The following is a 19,415-nucleotide window of genomic DNA, read 5'->3' on the forward strand; positions in this document are numbered from 1 at the left end:
GAGTTCTTGGAGGGCTGTTTGGTGGGATTCCATGTGGTGGGCTGGAAGGTGGGAGTCCATTTGGAGGGCTGGAGGTTTGGAGTCCATGTGGAGGGCTGGATGGTGGGAGTCCATGTGGAATGCTTGATAGTGGGAGTCCAGGTGGAGTGCTGGATGGTGGGAGTACATGTGGAGGCCTGGATGGTGGGAGGCTGCGTGGAGTGCTGGATGGTGGGAGTCCCTGTGGTTTGCTGTATAGTGGGAGTCCATGTGGAGGGCTGGATGGTCAGAGTCCATGTGGAGTGCTCGATGGTGGGAGTCCATGTGGAGGACTGGATGGTGGGAGTCCTGTGGAGTGCTGGAAGGTGAGAGTCCATGTGGTGTACTGGATATTGGGAGTCCATGTGGAGTACTTGATGGTGGGAGTCCATGTGTAGGGCTGGATGGTGGGAATCCATGAGGAGTGCTTGATGGTGGGAGTCCATGTGGAGGGCTGGATGGTGGGAGTCCATGTGGAGGGCTGGATGGTGGGAGTCCATGTGAAGGGCTGGATAGTGTGAGTCCAGTTGGAAGGCGGGATCGTGAAAGTCCATGGGTTTCCTGGGTGGTGGGAGCCCATGTCGAAGGCTGGATTGTGGAGTCCATGTGGTGTGCTGGATAGTGGGAGTCCATGTGGAGGGCTGGATGTTGGGAGTCCAGATAAAGTGCTGGATGGTGGGAGTCTATGTCATGTGCTGGATGGTGTGAGTCCACATGGAGGGCTGGATGGTGGGAGTCTGCATGGAGTGCTGGATAGTGGGAGTCCATGTGGTTTGCTGGATATTGCAGGCTATGTGGAGGACATGAGAGTGGGAGTCAAGGTGGAGGGCTGGATGGTGGGAGTCAATGTGGAAAGCTGGATGGTGGGAGTCCATGTGGAGGGCTGGATGGTGGGAGTCCATGTGGAAGGCTGGATGGTGGGAGTCAATGTGGTGTGCTGGATGGTGGGAGTCCATGTGGAGGGCTGGATGGTGGGAGTCCATGTGGAAGGCTGGATGGTGGGAGTCCGTGTGGAGGGCTGGATGGTGGGAGTCCATGTGGAGGGCTGGATGGTGGGGAGTCCATGTAGAATGCTGGATGGTGGGAATCCATGTGGAGGGTTGGATGGTGGGAGTCCATGTGGAGGGATGGATTTTGGGAGTCCATATGACTGCTGGATGGTGAGAGTCCATGTGGAGGGCTGGAAGGTGGGAGTCCATGTAGAGGTCTGAATGGTAGGAGTCCTTGTCGTGGCCTGGTTGGTGGGAGTCCACCTGGAGTGCTGGATGGTGGGAGTCCCTGTGGTGTGCTGGATAGTGGGAGTCCATGTGGTGTACTGGATACTGGGCGTCCATTTGGAGGGCTGGATGGTGGAAATCCATGTGGAGGGCTTGATAGTGGGAGTCTATGTGGAGGGCTGGATTGGGGGGTTCCATGTGGAGGGTTGGATGGTGGGAGTTCATGTGGAGGGCTGGATGGTGGGAGTCTATGAGGAAGGCTGGATGGTGGGAGTCCATTGTGGAGGGCTGGATGGTGGGAGTCCATGTGGAGGGCTGGATGGTGGGAGTCCATGTGGAGGGCTGGATGGTGGGAGTCCATGTGGAGGGCTGGATGGTGGGAGTCCATGTGGAAGGCTGGATGGTTGGAATCCATGTGGAGGGCTTGATGGTGGGAGTCCATGTGGAGGGCTGGATTGTGGGATTCCATGTGGAGGGCTGGATAGTGGGAGTCCATGTGGAGGGCTGGATGGTGGGAGTCCATGTGGAGTACTGGATGGTGGGAGTCCATGTGGAGGGCTGGATGGTGGGAGTCCATGTGGAAGGCTGGATGGTGGGTGTTTATGTGGAGTACTGGATGATGGAAATCCACGTGGAGGGCTGGATGGTTGGAGTCCATGTAGAATGCTGGATGGTGGGTGTCCATGTGGAGGGCTGGATGGTGGGAGTCCATGTAGGGGTCTGAATGGTGGGAGTCCTTGTCATGGACTGGTTGGTGGGAGTCCACACGGAGTGCTGGATGGTGGGTGTCCATGTGGTGTGCTGGATGGTGGGAGTCCATGTGGTGTGCTGGATGGTGGGAGTCCATGTGGAAGGCTGGATGGTGGGAGTCCACATGGAGTGCTGGATGGTGAGAGTCCATGTGGAGGGGTGGGAGTCCATGTGGAGGGCTGGATGGTGGGAGTCCATGTGGAGTGCTGGACGGTGACAGCCCATGTGGAGTCCTGGATGGTGGAAGTCCATTTGGTGTGCTGGATGGTGGGAGTCCATGTGGAAGGTTCGATGGTGGGAGTCCACATGGAGTGCTGGATTGTGAGAGTCCATGTGGAGGGGTGGGAGTCCATGTGGAGGGCTGGATGGTGGGAGTCCAGGTGGAGGGCTGGGTGGTTGGAGTCCATGTGGAGTGCTCGATGGTGGGAGTCCATGTGGTGTGCTGGATAGTGGGAGTCCATGTGGTGTGCCGGACGGTGAGAGCCTATGTGGAGTTCTGGATGGTGGGGGTCTATGTGGTGTGCTGGATGGTGGGAGTCCATGTGGAGTGCTGGATGGTGGGAGTCCATGTGGTGTGCTGGATGGTGGGAGTCCATGTGGAGGGCTGGATGGTGGGAGTCCATGTGGAGGGCTGGATGGTGGGAGTCCATGTGGAGGGCTGGATGGTGGGAGTCCATGTGGAGGGCTGGATGGTGGGAGTCCATGTGGAGGGCTGGATGGTGGGGTCCATGTGGTGTGCTGGATGGTGGGAGTCCATGTGGAGGGCTACATGATCTGGATTAACCGAGTTAATGCATTATAGAAGGGCCTATGGATATGAGAACCAACAGGCTTATTAACGAAGTGACAACAGGCTTTTCTAAGGCTGGAGACCCATGAAGGCTATTGGACCACCTGTTCAGTGCCTGGTGCCTGATATCTGAGTCCTGAGACACAGGACTCCCTCCCCCCCCCCAACTCTGTGTGTGTGTGTTTGTGTGACCCTATGTCTCTGACCAGGCCAGATCTGATTTACATAGAAGCATTCTTTTTTCATAAATGAGGCCAAGCCTTCTCTTTCCTGCTGTCAAGACACCCTCTTCTCGTCCTTTCCTCATTTGGCATGCAAGTGTCTTAGTTTGATCCACAGGCAACTGAAAGAGACTATGTACCACACTGGGCATAGCTTGAGCATAGAAGACCTCAAAGCCAGCGCCCACAGTGTCACATCTCCTCCACAAGGCCACCTCCTAATAGCACCACTCCCTGTGGACCAAATCCAAACGCATGAGTCTATGGGGGACTCTTCCTATTCAGATCGCAGCAGTGTGTGTGACAGCTGCTAAGGACTCTGTTGATTCTCATGTTTCATGGAGGCTATCCTCTATGGCTTGGGATGAAGGATGACAATCAATTATTGTTGTAGTTACTTTTCTATTTCCTTTAATCCCAGCACTTGGGAGACAGAGGCAGGCAGATCGCTGTGAGTTCAAGGCCAGCCTGGTCTACAAAGCAAGTCTAGATGGTCAAGGCTACACAGAGAAACCCTGTCTCAAACAAAAACAAAAACAAAACAAAAACAAAACCCCAACAAACAAACAAACAAAAAAACCACCATGACAAAGGTAACTATAAAAAAGTTTAATTTGCCTTATCATTTCAGAGGGTTAGAGTGTATGATGGTGGAACAAAAGAACGTCTGAGAGCTTGTACCTTGATCTACAGTCATGATGCAGAGAGAAAGAGAGAGAGACAGAGATACATCCACACCCACCCACTCACCCACCAACACCCACAGAGAGAGACAGAGACAGAGATACACTCACCCACACCCACACACCCACACACCTCCCACACACATACACACACAGAGACAGAGAGACAGAGAGAGAGAGAGAGACAGATACAGAGAGAGAGAGACAGACAGACAGACAGAGGGAGAGAGACAGAGAGACAGATACACACAGAGAGATAGAGAGAGAGACACACACAGAGACAGAGAGAGAGGCCACCTCAAAGCCTGCCCCCAGTGATACGCTTTCTATGACAAGGCCACACCACCTAATCCTTCCCAAACACTTTCACCGTCCAGGGACCAAGTATTCAAACATATGAGCCTACAGGGGCCATTGTCATGCAAACAACCACAGTTACAGAGGTGGACAAAGCTGCAGACTCCAGTGCTAATATCCACTGTTATTCCTAGGGCCATGGGAAGGGGAATAAGAACAGAGTTCTTGTGTGTGTCATCTGTTAAAGGGACAGGAAAGCATCACTGTTTAGGTGCCATACGTGTGTGTTTGTGGATAAGGATGCAAGGATGCAAGTTCTAGTTCAGTTAGTAGGGATGTGGAGGGAGCTGAGGTGCTACAGGAGAAATGCTTTGTTTGAGTAGGTAGGCAGGAAGGTGGAAGGAAAAGAGCTGGGTTTTCTTTGAGACAAATCTGGCTGAAGCTGATCCTGCCAGGGATAGACATACAACAGTGGGGAGGGGTGGGTATGGGTAAATGATTGACTCATTCAGGATGAAGCGTGTGTGTGTGTGTGTGTGTGTGTGTGTGTGTGTGTGTGTGTGTGTGTGTGTGTGTAATAGAAAGGTGTTAGAGAGGGGGAGATTTTTTTATTCCATACAGGCTTGAGTGGGCCCTCCATCTGTTGGAAGTCATGGGAAAAGGCCTGACATCCGCTGTGGTACAAAGTCCTGTGGCACCTGTGTCATTGCGTACAGCTTGAGAAATGCAACAACCGAGGGGACCTCCCATTTGTGGTGGGTGAAACTGAGTAGCCCACCCATTTGGAGGTGACCTGAGAGTAACAGTGGGATTAGAATGAGCAGAGGCTAATTGCTCCCCTGGGAACTTTATAGGAAGGCAGTGTGGCATAGCAGAGATGCGTGTGGACTAGCAGGAAGCAGAGGTGCGTGGTCAGGGTCCAGTGTTGGTGACCCTCAGCCATAGGTCTGGAAACCTTAGAGCTGTTTTGGAAATCTGTTCATACAGTTCAGTGCAGTGGTGTTTGTCTGGTCGTTGAAAACAGGTCCATCTTGCTTTTGGACCTGGAATGAGGCATGTGAATTTGTCCAAGACTGAAGAGAGCATGGGATAGCCCTATCTGCTGATGCCGAAAGGGAGAGACACAGCTGGGAGTCACTCGCCAGAGTCCTGACAGAGTTATTGAGTAAGAGGGGTGCTCAAGGAAGAGTGTGTGCTGGGTGGTTGGAGGTGAGAGCTTCATTAATTGAAGTGAAGAGAAAGGCTAGAACTGAGGACTATGGATGTTATCAATTGGAATAGGCTAGGGTCAGAGGGATTTACACTCAACTAGTCAGTTTCAGTCCTCAAGGATGGGAAAAGCGGGGAAGGAGGGAGGCATGAAGGGAGAGAGAAAGGGGGAGGGAGGAGGAAGAGGAGGAGGAAGGTAGGAAGGGGGAGACTGGGGATCAGAGGGGATTGTCTACAAGAAGCCCTTCATGGATACAGGGAGCCGAATGGCAACTCACCCACCATATCTCGTTACCAGTTCACTTGTGTCCTCCTGTAGGGACTGACTGCAGAACAGCTATTCTTGGTGGCTTGTTATATGTGTGCTGTGCGTACATGTGTATATTTCCATGTGTGTGGGACCACATATGTTTGTTATATGTGTGCTGCGTGTATGCATGTGTATATTTCCATGTGTGTGAAACCACAGGTATTTGTTATATGTGTGCTGTGCATACGTGTATATATTTCCATGTGTGTGAGACCACATGTGTTTGGCCTGAAGTTGAGGTGTCTTCCTTGACTGGTCTCTACTTTAAAAATAATTATTCTTAATGTATGGCTTCTCAATTAAACCAAGATCTAACAAACTCTGCTAGATGCGGTAGTCAGATTGCTTTGGGCTTTCCCCAGTACTGGGAGCACAGGCTCCAAAAACAACTGTTCTTTTTCTTTTTCTTTTCTTTCTTTCTTTTTTTTTTTTAAATGTAGGTGTGGGGTTCTGAGCTGTAATTCTAATGCTAGTGTGGCAAATTTTTATCCACTGAGGCATCTCTTCCTGGCCCTTCTTGAATAATATCTAATGAACAAATAGAACATTTCTTGTGATATTTAGCAGGATGCAAATTCCAGGCACAGAAACCATGGATTGCAAGCAGACAGTCTTTCTTGTGGGTCTGGAAATGATGCAGTCTGCTGTACTGGGACAAAGCCAAGCATTGCACTTCACCAAGCGCTGCATGAAGAAGCCATTGTACATGAGGTAAAAGATTCACAGGAAGACAGCTTCAAAGATGACCTGGAAGAAAATGCTGGTGGTGTAGGTAGGGACCATTTGATAAAGACCTTTCAGGTTTTATTTGTTTGTTTTTAATATTTGTGTGTGTGTGTGTGTGTGCACCCTTGTGTGTGTGTGTCCATGTGCATGTGTGTATGTATGTGCATGCACAGATGTGTTCATGTTCATGTGTCATGTGTGTGCAAGCATCCACAGAGGCTAGAAGAACATGCTGGTTCTTTTGGAGTTGGAGGTACAAGTGGTGTGACCTGCCTAGTATGGGTGCTGGAAATGACCGCTGGTCCTCTGGAAGGACGGGAAGTGCTCTTAACCTCTTAGCTATCCTTAAGCCCTTGGACCATTTGGCATTTGATTTCTTAAATGTTTAAAAACAATTGTGTGTGTGTGTGTGTGTGTGTGTGTGTGTGTGTGTGTGTGTGTGTGTTTTCCTTCAAAAAATTCCCATTTTTTGTGTCTCTAGAGGCTATGTTCATGGCCACCAGATTGTCTGCTAGTGTGGACAGTAAGATTTGCAGGGCCCAGAGCTGGTTGTGAGAGATGGAAAAGTGGTAGCTCTACCACATGTTGTTGCCACCAGTCTGGAGAGCGCTGTAAACAAAACCGGCCTTCTTATCTCCCCACATCTCCTTTGCAGTGGCTTGCTCTGTCTTTCCTAACCTTCTTCACGGTCACCACAAGGATCATATTCAAACAATGGCCAAGATGGTGAGCGAGGTTTTCCCAATGTTGTGAGGTCCAGTCGACACCCCTAGGACACTTTGTAGTGGGCCCCAACCCATCCTGTTCTCAGGGCAGTTGACACGGACTGAAGACAAATGAAAATAACACAAGAATCACTGGTCTGGTGGGAACTTGGGCACGGCTCTGATTCTGGTTGAACAGGTACTCTCGGCTCTCCTTCTGAGCAAGGACTGGCACACAGGCACCTCTCGAAGGATGACAACACAACTTATTTTGCCATAGGATTAAGGTTATGAGTCTCAACCACCGCAAACACGTTTCTGTGTGATATCTATTAGAGAGGATTGTTCACCGGAATGACTCACCCAGTCTTTAGCACATAATGAAAATGTGGCTACAGGGTTGTACCAAGCCAAGCTCTTGTTAGCTTAAAGACAAAACTGAGTCCTGGCAGAGCTCAGTGGACCCACCTCCACCGTCCCTCAGGAGGCTCCGTTGGTGTCTCCGACTTTGGACAGTACCAGGAGAAAGACGATAGCTGGGCCAGTCTCTCCTTGGGATACAGAAGCCAAGTTCTGATGATGAAATGTCTGCACATCTACCTGACCCAGCACTGTCTCCCCGAGGTCTCCACGCATAGGTTTTCTCTTTAAAATATTTTGAATAGTGGCTGGAGAGATGGCTCCAGTGGTTAAGCATTCTGATGGTCTTTCAGAGGACCTGAGTTCAGTTCCCAGCACCCATGTCAGACGGCTCACAACCACCTGTAACCCAAGCCCTTGGGAATCATGCCTCTGTCCCCAGAAACCTGAACTTATGTGTACACCCCACATAATTAAAAAATAAAATACATACTTATGAATATTTTTATTAATTTTTACAAGTTTTGGATGAAGCTATGTCCAGATTTTTTTATGTTCTCAGGAAAAATCCTTATTTATTCACATAAGCAATGAAGTCCAGTATATGAAAGACACGTACCAACGGCTGCGCATCAGAGAAGAGCAACCTGAATGGAAACTGGCAAATATTTGAGCAGGCATTGTAGAGAAGAGGACATAGGGACATAGCTGAATAGTAGAGGGCTTGCTTTGTATGTGCTTGTCTTGCATGCTTATACAAGGCTCTGGCACAACAAATGAAACAAAGTCTAATACTTTAGAAAGTATCCAGGGGCTGGAGAGATGGCTCAGTCCAAGGTGCCGTGCTTGTCCAGAGAACAGGAGTTGGGCTCCCAACACTTGTATCAAGTGGCTTACAACCACCTGTGACTCCAACCCCAGGGGATCCAATGCCCTCTTCTGACGTCCTCAGGCACCTGCACACGCCACACACGCCACACACACACACACACACACACACACACACACACACACACATACACACACACTGTTTCCATAGGGCTCTATATTAAGATAGAAAAAAAACCCCAACTAAGACAGTCCAACTGACAAGAGGATATGACAGCCCCTAGAACCCACATCTGGCACCCTGGAACCTCCTCTTTCCTTCCTGGTTTCTTCTGCCAGTTACTAAATGACACTGCGAATCTTTTTAGTGACTTTTGTGCAAGACTTGTGAAGTCCATGAGCAAAGCCACAGAGCCAAACACTGTAACAGGCATTTAGTAAACAGTGACTTCTTACTTTGAGTGTTTGTCCTCTGTGCTGAACAAATGAATCATGTTAAAAAAAAAAAAAAAGCAGATAATTTTAAGTGAAATGGAACTTCTGGTACAGCACATTCTGAGCTGCAGCACAAATGTTAAAATGCAAACTAAAAATACCAAGTTACCACAGGGGGGGGGCGGGAAGAATTCTCTCCCTCTGCTTCCCACCGGACCTTTTTTTTTTTTTAACTACTTCACACACTACCCGGGCGGCCAGATTATTGCCTTCACTTTATGTTTATCACAACAGGCCCCAAACTGCTGAGCCAGGGGACTGTGTGCCAAGTTAGCTGATGTTTACTCTGAACACTGACATTAAGATGAATCCTCACTCCACCAAAGGGATGCACTGATTACACGGACTACAAGTCTCCATAGTTTTGAATTCTAGGGGAGAGCGGTGTAAAACTCACACCCAGGCTGTTAGTAAACAACCACTGTTAAGTGGCGCATTTTGGAGGCATATGTAAGGATAAAAGAAAAGCCAGAGTGCGGAAAAAGTCCCTTTTACAAATACTCAGAAATCCAAGCCTACTGCCTGGGATGGGAGTGGGTAGGGGTGGGGGGTGGGAGATTGGGAGGTTGGGAGGTTGGGGTTTGGGGGGGATGGGAGGTTGGAGGGTTGGGGGGCTGGGGGTTTGGAGGGCTGGGGGGTTGGGGGGGGAGTGGAGGGGTGAGGGTGGGTGGGTGTGAATTCCAGTCACTAGTGAGTGGGGTAGAGAGAAAGCAAGCAGTGCTCAGTCACTGTTATTTACTGTCTCCTAATGACAGGACTGCCTCAGAATGCAGATGAGATTTTCTACTGAACATGTGCGTCCTCAACACGTGGGCACCAACAAATACGTACAAACCAATACATTGTGTCATGGCTGAAGCATTTTAAAAATTCTTAAAAAGAAAGTAAGTGAGCCCACCTCAATTCTAACTATCATATAAGAAACCTGACGCCACTGCCTGGGGATGGGCAGGCAGCTAAACTGATCTGATCTCAGGATCTGCATGGCTGGGGCCCCGCCCCCCTTTCTCCTGCTGAAGCACTTCTCCTCCACCCAGCCCAGCCTCAGGCATTCATTCATCAAGGAAAGCAAGCGCTTGTCGCGATTTCAGGAGCCTAGAAGGAAGGTCAGTCATTCTCCATGTTTCCTTGCGGAGGCTCTGCTTCCCAGTCCTGGGGTGCCCCAGGGTCTGGGAGTCTCAGAGCTCCGGTCGGTCCTGGGCGCTGCCTGGTCCCCAGCGCGGCTGGAGCTTCTTTTCCCCAGCTCTGCTGCTCTGGCACCAGACACTCCTCCCAGAGCAAGGCTCTGCCCGCTGGGACAATGAGGCTTCTTTCACTCCGGCTGTGCCCTTCACTCTATGGTTCGCCCTAGGTTATCGTCCCTGCTACCGCGCTGTTCCCTCACTGCTGCCCACCCTGCTATGCCACTCTTTTCCTGGAATGTGCCACATTTCTGCAGGTCCCTAGGAGGTCCCTTCTTGGGCACGCAGGCTCCGGAATCCCTCACCTGTATCGTGCAACTGAGTCCCTCACCAGCATCCAGCACCTACACTCAAAGGTGAGCAGCAGCACTCCCAGCCCACTGCTTCTATTTAAAAAGACTTGTGAACATTCTTTTAGAAGACCGCATTGGATCCCCTGGGGTTGGAGTCACAGGTGGTTGTGAGCCACTTGATACAAGTGTTGGGGGCCCAACTCCTGTTCTCTGGACAAGCACGGCACCTTGGACTGAGCCATCTCTCCAGCCCCTGGATACTTTCTAAAGTATTAGACTTTGTTTCATTTGTTGTGCCAGAGCCTTGTATAAGCATGCAAGACAAGCACATACAAAGCAAGCCCTCTACTATTCAGCTATGTCCCTATGTCCTCTTCTCTACAATGCCTGCTCAAATATTTGCCAGTTTCCATTCAGGTTGCTCTTCTCTGATGCGCAGCCGTTGGTACGTGTCTTTCATATACTGGACTTCATTGCTTATGTGAGACTTTGTCTATTCTGGCTCCGTTTCTCCACTCTATGTTGTCTTTTGTTGAAGTTCTGGGTAATAAAGTATTGAAGTCTTCAAATGTTCAGTGCTTGTGTGTGTGTGTGTGTGTGTGTGTGTGTGTGTGTGTGTGTGTGTGTGTGTGTTTGGTTTTGAGTTTTTGAGAAAGGGATTCTCTGTGTAACCTTGGCTGTCTTGGACTCACTTTGTAGATCAGGTTGGCCTCACAGAGACCCACCTGCCTCTGCCTCCCTGAGTGCTGGGATTACAGGTGTGCACCACTGTGCCAGGTGATGGCTTTCGTTTAAATTTATTGTTTACTTTAATTTCTATCACATTTATTCTCTCTCTCTCTCTCTCTCTCTCTCTCTCTCTCTCTCTCTCTCTCTCTCTCTCTCTCTCTCTCTCTCTCTCACACACACACACACACACACACACACACACACACATACACAGGTGGGTGGGTGGAACACAGGTGGGAACCAGCAGGAGTCTGGAGGGAGCTGCCAAACAAGAAGCTATATGTGCTGCATTGAGAAAACGTTCACCAGCCAAGCAGGTCTTTCAAAACCACATTGCCTGTGGCAGGATGTGCTTGATCACACATAGGTGGTAGATATGCAGGTAGAAAGTACATCAGGGTGTATGCCTGCCCCCATTGGATGAAGGCAGGGAGTATGCAGCCTTGTGGGTTTTGCCTTTATAAGCAGACGAATGTAATTCATGGCCATTTTCTGGGAATCTCAGGTATGGACTATCATTTTGGCTAGGGTTTTGTAGGCTCAATTTTCTTAACAATTATATTTTATTACGAACTTATTAACCGAGAGTACCTCACTTACAACCCAACTAACCTAAACAACAGGAAAAGAAGATTAAAGAATACAATAATGAAGCCGTAAGGATATCAGTTCCAAGGAACAACTCTCCAGGCGTAATCAGCAGGATTTCTTCTGCTGGAACCTGGAGTAACCAGAACCCAGAACCTCAGCAGGAGCCTGGAGCCCCGAAGACTTCCCTCAAGCAGTTCTCTCTAGGAGCATCTCAAAGTGGAGCAATGAACAGCCAAAACTATCCCAAGTCTCCAAAGGCCCTGCCTCCTGTTTTTTGGCTCACATTTATATCTCCTCTCAGAATTTATTCAAGGATGTTTTTCAGCTGGTTAACAACCAGCTTCTAAGGGGATAAACATCACCTGCTCTCTCACAAGTCTTTTTCTCATCCCCCATGTGTGACCTAAACAAAAAACATGGTTATCTCTCCTTCAGTGTTTGGTAAAGCTTGCTTCAAACTAGGCTAAAAAATTGTGGTAGTATTCTTTTTTTTTTAATTTTTAAATTTTTATTGATTTATTCATATTACATCTCAATGGTTATCCCATCCTTTGTACCTCCCATTCCTCCCTCCCTCCCATTTTCCCCTTACTCCCCTCCCCTATGACTGTGACTGAGGGGGACCTCCTCCCCCTGTATATGTTCATAGGGTCTCTTCTTGGTAGCCTGCTGTCCTTCCTCTGAGTGCCACCAGGCTTTCCCATCCATGGGACATGGTCAAATATGGGGCACCAGAGTTCGTGTGAAAGTCAGACCCCACTCTCCACTCAACTGTGGAGAATGTCCTGTGCATTGGCTAGATCTGGGTAGAGGTTTGAAGTTTACTGCACGTATTGTCCTTGGCTGGTGCCATAGTTTGAGCAGGATGGCAAAATAGAAGAATCCAGAAGGTCCTAGAAACCTACAAGAAGAACATTATGATGTGGTAGTGTTCTTATTCTCGTCTGGTGAGATGAACAGATGTGGTCACAGTCCAGCCAATGGGTGGTGGAAACAGCCAGGACCAGGGAGACACATCTGTGCAGAGATAGTGAAGACGACCTTTAGAAGGAAGGGATGGATTCGAGTTCATTTTATCATCACGACCAGCATTATCTTTATTTCCTTTTAGGCAGGATCTTACTCTGTAGTCTGGACGGGTGTGGAGGGCACCACATACTCCAGAATGTCTGCGACTCGTGTTGAACTTCCTGCCTTTCTTTCCCAAGGGCTGCTACTGTAGGTGTCAGCTACCATGCTCAGCACAAGTCCTGGCTTAGTAAAGGCTGCCTACCAGCACAACGTGCTCAGCCTTAAACACCTATTGGATGGCCCACTCGATGTTAGAATCTGGCCACGTACATTTGTGAAGCCACCCCTGTAAAGTACAAGGAGGAGGGGGCTGTGACTTTGAGTCACCTGCTTGGGAGGTCTGAGACTCTCTTAAGTGGCGCTGACTCAAGCCCAGGGCACCAAGGAAGACTGCTAGCCATGGGTGAGCCCCGGGCACTAATTTTATGCCTGCAGCAACCTTTACCCCTCCCAGAAGCACAGCACTGCACAACCCTGCGCTTGGCTCAGAGGCCTTGTTGCTTGAGCTGCTCAGTGCCACACTGTGCCTAGACTCTGACCCCCTTGACTCTTTAGCTTCTGGTCTTGTGTTTCCATGTTTTCACCCCCAGCCCCATGTTTCCTACTTCTTTCTCTGTGGGTACTGGAGCAGATAGGTTCTCCAGGCCCTTATGGTAAACGGAAGAGTATTCAGATAGCAGCTGCTCATGTCCTCCATGAGCCTCTGCTCTAGGTAGTTTACACACGTGCCCTCCTAACACAATATGCACGCCGCGGAGAGGTCATCCTGTCTAATTTAAGGAACAAAACCCAGGGAACAGCCCGTGCATGTTCCGATGTGCATATGCAGATTCGGTTTTGAGTTCTGGGGTCTGAAGTTGGTTGAATCTGCGGATTCTGGAATCATGATCATGGCCCTTGCTTCCTCCTTTCACCTCCATTCTTGCGCTTGCTGCTGCTAACCAGCTCCTTCCGCAGAGGATTCTGTCTCTCCTACTCCATCCCTGGGTGAACACGCAGAGCATAGGACTGCCCACTGCACACCAGGTCTTGTCGATTCTTCCTCCCAGCGACTGTCAGGTGGGCGATAGATCGATGCTTCAGGATAGTGTTGAGCGGACGTCTGAGTCTGAGCCACAGCCCCATGTTTACTAGCTCTCTGCCATTGGACAAGCAACTTCACATCACGGGCCCCAGGTTTCGTGAGTTTCTTGAATATTGAAGGAATCCACCACAAATCAAGCCTCCTGCTTAGTCTGGGGGAGGGGTGGTGGCAGAGGGAGAAACAAATTGCAATGAAAAGCAGCCCCCCTGCCTCCTCCCCACACTCTCTTTTGCCTGTGGGGACCCCCATTCTGCTGTTGGTACCCTGCTGAAGAACATGTGTTATTGGGCTCAGTCTGCCCCCCCCCCCGACAGTCACACGTGATGAACCAAGACGAGAAACACCAAGTCCCCTCCAAGAAGACACTTTTTTCTTTTTTTGGATTTTTTTCAAGACAGGTTTTTGTGTTTTTTTGTTTTGTTTTTTTGGTGTAGCCCTGGCCATCCTGGAACTCACTCTGTAGAACAGACCTTGGCTTCAAACTCAGAGATCCACCTGCACAAGAGGACATATTTTATTTTCTACTCATTAAAGAGCCATTTCATTTGATGGGTTTTAAGTAGTTCGCTACTGTTAAGATTATAGAAGGGCAACATTTCCTCAATACATGAAGTCATCATGTCTCCTGGGGAAAACCAGACACCATTTACAGATATGATGGCTTGCCTACTGCTTAGAATGTTTGCTTTAAGCCAAAATGGAAAACCTCAAGCTTGTAGATTTCTGCTTACAAAAGTCTTCTGTTTACAAAGGCAGCTTGTTTGCAGAACAAAAGAAGCAAGAGCTTTGTCAGAGTTCTCAGAGACTAAACTCATATCCTTCTTCCTATAGGACGTAAATCTTTACACTAGTGTCAGCAAGCTCAGGGCCCAAGAGCTCAGGCCCAGGAGCTCAGGCCCAGGGGCTCATGACCAGGGAGCTCAGGCCCAGAGAGCACAGGCCCAGGAGCACAGGCCCAGGGAGCAGAGGCCCAGGAGCACAGGCCCAGGAGCTCAGGTCCAGGGAGCACAGGCCCAGGGAGCACAGAACCAGGAGCTCAGGCCCAGGAGCTCAGGCCCAGGGGCTTAGGCCCAGGGAGCATATGCCCAGGAGCTCAGGCCCAGGAGTACAGGCCTAGGGGCTCAGGCCCAGGGAACACAGGCCCAGGGAGCACAGGCCCAGGGAGCACAGGGCCAGAAAACACAGGCCCAGGGAGCACAGGGCCAAAGAACACAGGCCCAAGAGCCAGGCCCAGGGAGCACAGGCCCAGGAGCTCAGGCCCAAGAGCACAGGCCCAGGGAGCACAGGCCCAGGGAGCGCAGGGCCAGAAAACACAGGCCCAGGGAGCACAGGGCCAAAGAACACAGGCCCAAGGAGCACAGGCCCAGGGAGCACAGGCCCAGGGAGCACAGGCCCAGGGAACACAGGCCCAGGGAGCTCAGGCCCAGGGAACACAGGCCCAGCGGCTCAGGCCCAGGGAGCACAGGCCCAGGGAGTATAGGCCCAGGGAACACAGGCCCAGGGAACAGAGGCCAAGGGAACACAGGCCCAGGGAGTTCAGGCCCAGGAGCTCAGGCCCAGAAAACAGAGACCCAGGGAGCACAAGCCCAGGGAACACAGGCCCAGGGAGCTCAGGCCCAGGGAGCACAGGCCCAGGGAACACAGGCCCAGGGATCGCAGGCCCAGGGAGCTCAGGACCAGGAGCACAGGCCCAGGACCTCAGGCTCAGGGAGCTCAGGCCCAGGAGCACAGGCCCAGGAACTCAGGCCCAGGGAGCACAGGCCCAGGGAGCTCAGGCCCAGGGAACACAGGCCCAGGGAACAGAGGCCCAGAGCCTCAGGCCCAGTTAGCCTAGGCTCAGGAGCTCAGGCCCAGGCAACACACGCACAGGGAGCACAGGTCCAGAAGCTCAGGCCCACGGAGCAAAGGCCCAAGAGACACAGGGCCAGGGAGCATAGATCCAGGGAGCACAGGCCCAAGGAGCATAGGTCCACGGAGCACAGGCCCAGGGAGCACAGGCCCGGGGAGCACAGCACAAGGAAGCAAAGTCCCAGGGAGCGCAGGCCCAGGGAGCACAGGGCCAGGGAACACAGGCCCAGGGAGCACAGGCCCAGGGGCTCAGGCCCAGGAAGCTTAGGCCCAGGAGCTCAGGCCCAGGCAACACAGGCCCAGGGAGCTTAGGCCCAGGGGCTCAGGCCCAGGGAACACAGGCCCAGGGAGTTTAGGCCTAGGGAACACAGGCCCAGGAGCTCAGGCCCAGGGAACACAGGCTCAGGGAGCTCAGGCCTAGGGAGCAGAGGCCCAGGAGCACAGGCCCAGGGAGCACAGGCTCAGAGAGCACAGGCCCAGGGAGCACAAGCCAGGAGCACAGGCCCAGGGAGCACAGGGCCAGGGAACACAGGCTCAGGGAGCTCAGGCCCAGGAGCTCAGGCCCAGGAGCACAGGCCCAGGGAGCACAGGCCCAGGGATCTTAGGCCCAGGGAACACAGGCCCAGGAGCACAGGCCCAGGGAGCAAGGCCCAGGGGGCACTAGATGTTATCCAGCATAGCTATTGTTCTATGTGTTTTCTAAGTGCCACTTCAGGAAGCATAGTTTATTCACTAGCTTATAATTCACCACTATGGATTAACACCAATCAGTCCCTAGCAATTCATCAAATACCTGGTGAGCACAAATGCTATGCCTTGGATGTTGGGAAGGGTTTCTACAGCCATGATGAAACACCACGGCCAAAGCAAGTAGGGCAGGAAGGGTTCATTTGGCTTATGTTTACAAAACACTCTTCATCATTGAAGGAAGTCAGCACAGGAGGAACTCAAACAGGACAGGGACCTAGAGGCACAAGCTGATGCAGAGGCCATGGAGGAGTGCTACTTACTGGCTTGCTTCCCCTGGCTTGCCCAGCCTGATTTCTTAGAGAACTCAGGACCACTAGTCCACAGGTGACTCCACCTGCAATGGGTTGGGCCCTCCTCCATCAATCATTAATTAAGAAAATGGTGGCGTTTTCTCAGTTGAGGTTCCATCCTTTCAGATGACTCTAGCTTGTGTCAGGTTGACATGAAACTAGCAGGACACACTGCAACACGCATTGTATTGGTAAGTTGTCATGTGCTTTGTAAGATCTTGAAAGCAGGCTCTGAGCAAGGAGTCTGTATCTTGTACCTTTCAAAACCCCTTGTCCTGGCTCAGGCTGACCCTCTAACTCCATAACAAGGAGAAAGGATGCTAGCAAGCAGTAAAGGGCATCAAAACATCACATGGTTGACTTATAACAAGTCAAAGGGCTATGTACAAATAACTGAGTGCTTAGCTGCAGCCATGTGCATTTGTCAACTTCCCAACATCAAAGGCATAGGAACCTCATGGAAGAGGCAGTGGCATGAATGTAAACGCTGGCGTGCAGGGAAGGAGCTATGAAATGCTGACTTCTAGACACCACATAGCGGGTGCACTCACCAACTCACAGATGCTGTGGTTTCCCGAACAAGACCTGTACAAGATCGAGCCAATCAAAATTCCAGTATGGATGGAGGAGACCCTGTGTCTATTTGAGTGCTGCTGAGGGAGGGAGAGTCTGTCTTTGGGGGACATGGCCACTGGTAGATTATGCATGCTTAAGTGGATGGCCACACACCCATGTACATATGGACAGAACTAACTGCATGTCAGGTTATGATAAAGATAAAATAAAAAGAGGACATGAATTTGGGAGTGAGATGGGGTTGGGCCACACTAGAGGAAGTTGGTGGGAGATAGTGGAGGGTGGCTCTGATCAACATACATTGTATAAATGAATGAAACCTTCAAAAAGTAAGAAAATATTATTTTAAAAATGTCCCCGAGAACAGCTAGAAAGTAAAGTATCTCCAACAGAGGTTATTGCTGTTTATGAAATATTGCAGGAATAGAAATGGGAAGACAGAAACTTCTCCAGGGAGAGGATGGAGAAGACTCTACCAGGGGACAGCATCTGACTAACCCTGTTAGTTTCGGTGGGATGGCTTTAAGTGCCTGATCTGATGATGTTTTCTGTCCTTTGCTATTTGCTTTTTTTCTTTTTTCCCATTGGAAGCCTTACCCAGGAGCACACTTTGCCCAGCTGGGGAAGCTCAGTTGGGGACTCCAGCGGGCTGTCTCGATGGAACTTCTGTTTCTGCTGGATGCTTGTCAGCCCTCAATTCGATGGTGCTATCTGTTGTTGGATCTCTCAAGTTGGCTAGACTCTGCTGCATGGAGGAGTGAGTACCCAGTTTCATGACGGTTTGCTATCTGCTACTTGCTATTTAGCTTTTACATTTTTTTTTCTTGTTATATATCTAATAAACTCACTCATTCAAAAAAAAAAAAAAAAAACCATGGCCAAATACATCATTCTATCGACTTTATAGACCACACATCTTGCAGCATGGGTGAACCTTAAAGACATCATGTTAAGTGATATGAGCCAGTCACAAACCAAATACAGATGCATATGCGATACACAGAGGAGAAAAAGAAGATGGTGAGGGAAGAATGAGCTGTTCTTACAGAGCTTCTACCTGGGAAGATGTTCTCAAGCTGGGTGATAGCAAGTACACACCAAATGGATGTATTCAAGGCCACTGCATGGCACACAAATTAGCTGAGGTGATGAATCTAGCCCTGCCCTTCACTCTGGCCCTAATTAAAACACACACACACACACACACACACACACACACACACACACACACACAAGATAATAGGACGTGTCCATGAACCCAGCAGGGAAGGACCTTACCCAAGAAGCAATGAAAAAAACGAGTTGTGAGCTAGAGAGAGAACTCAGTGAGTAAAGGCACTTGCTGCCAAACCTGATGACCTGACCTCAATCTCTGGGACCCACATGGTAGAAGGAGAGAACCGATCCCTGCAAATTGTCCTCTGACTTCTACACATATGATGTAGCGTGTGACCCCCAGTGAGTGAATGAATGAACGAATGAGTGAATGAATTTAACAGGTGAAAGCCTAACAGTTGATGGGTATTTGTTTTTTCAAATGAGATTGAAGCATAGACTGGGGGGCAAGAATATAATAGGATTGTAAGGAAGGAATTTATCTTTTAGGCAGCAGAAACTTCTGGAAACTTCTCATGTTCATGAATATCTAAGCCCCAGGTGTCAGAATTTTCTCAAGAGATGAGCTGAGATTTTTTTTTCCTCTTCTCTTCATAGGTCTAAAATCAATAAAAGGAGCATCTTGCTACAGCATTGTACACTGGGCCCCTGGCTTTTAGGAGTATGATGCCAGGCAGAGAGGTGTCTGTTGCAGACTGTCCCAAAGGATTGAGCATCTTTACTGATGTCCCCGGATGGGAGCAGTATGTATAGCAAGGCCAGGTGAGGAGCACAGGTCGGGGACAGGAGTGAGGGACCGCCAGGATGTGAGTAGACAGGGGTGTGGGGGTGGGGAGGATCTGATGGTGACAACGATGGAGGTAGAAGTAGTGTTCATCAGAACTTGTGGACTTTGATGGGCGTTTGCCAAGTGATGGTGGGAGCCCGGGGCTGTGGTCCAGGCTTAAGCTGGTGCATTCCCACTAATTATGTAAATGGTGATGGGAATTGAACAGTTTCGAGGTTTTATGTTTCACTTTATGTGGCCAGGATTGTTTTAGATTTCATTTGGAATATTTTTGTCAGAGGATGCAGAGCACATACCTCCCCGATTTCTTGGGAAAAAGAAAAAAGGGACCCAAAGGTCACACCAGCAGTAGTGAGCTGCTGTAGGGGAGGCAGGTCATTGTCATGAGAAAAGTTAATGACCAAATCATTTCTTCAGTGCTTTGCACAGGACTGATCTCAACCATTCCTTCCTTTTGAGCCCTTAGAGGTGGCTGTAGAGACCTGTGACCC

This window comes from Acomys russatus, chromosome 18 (assembly GCF_903995435.1).
Source record: "Acomys russatus chromosome 18, mAcoRus1.1, whole genome shotgun sequence".
Taxonomy (NCBI): Eukaryota; Metazoa; Chordata; class Mammalia; order Rodentia; family Muridae; genus Acomys; species Acomys russatus.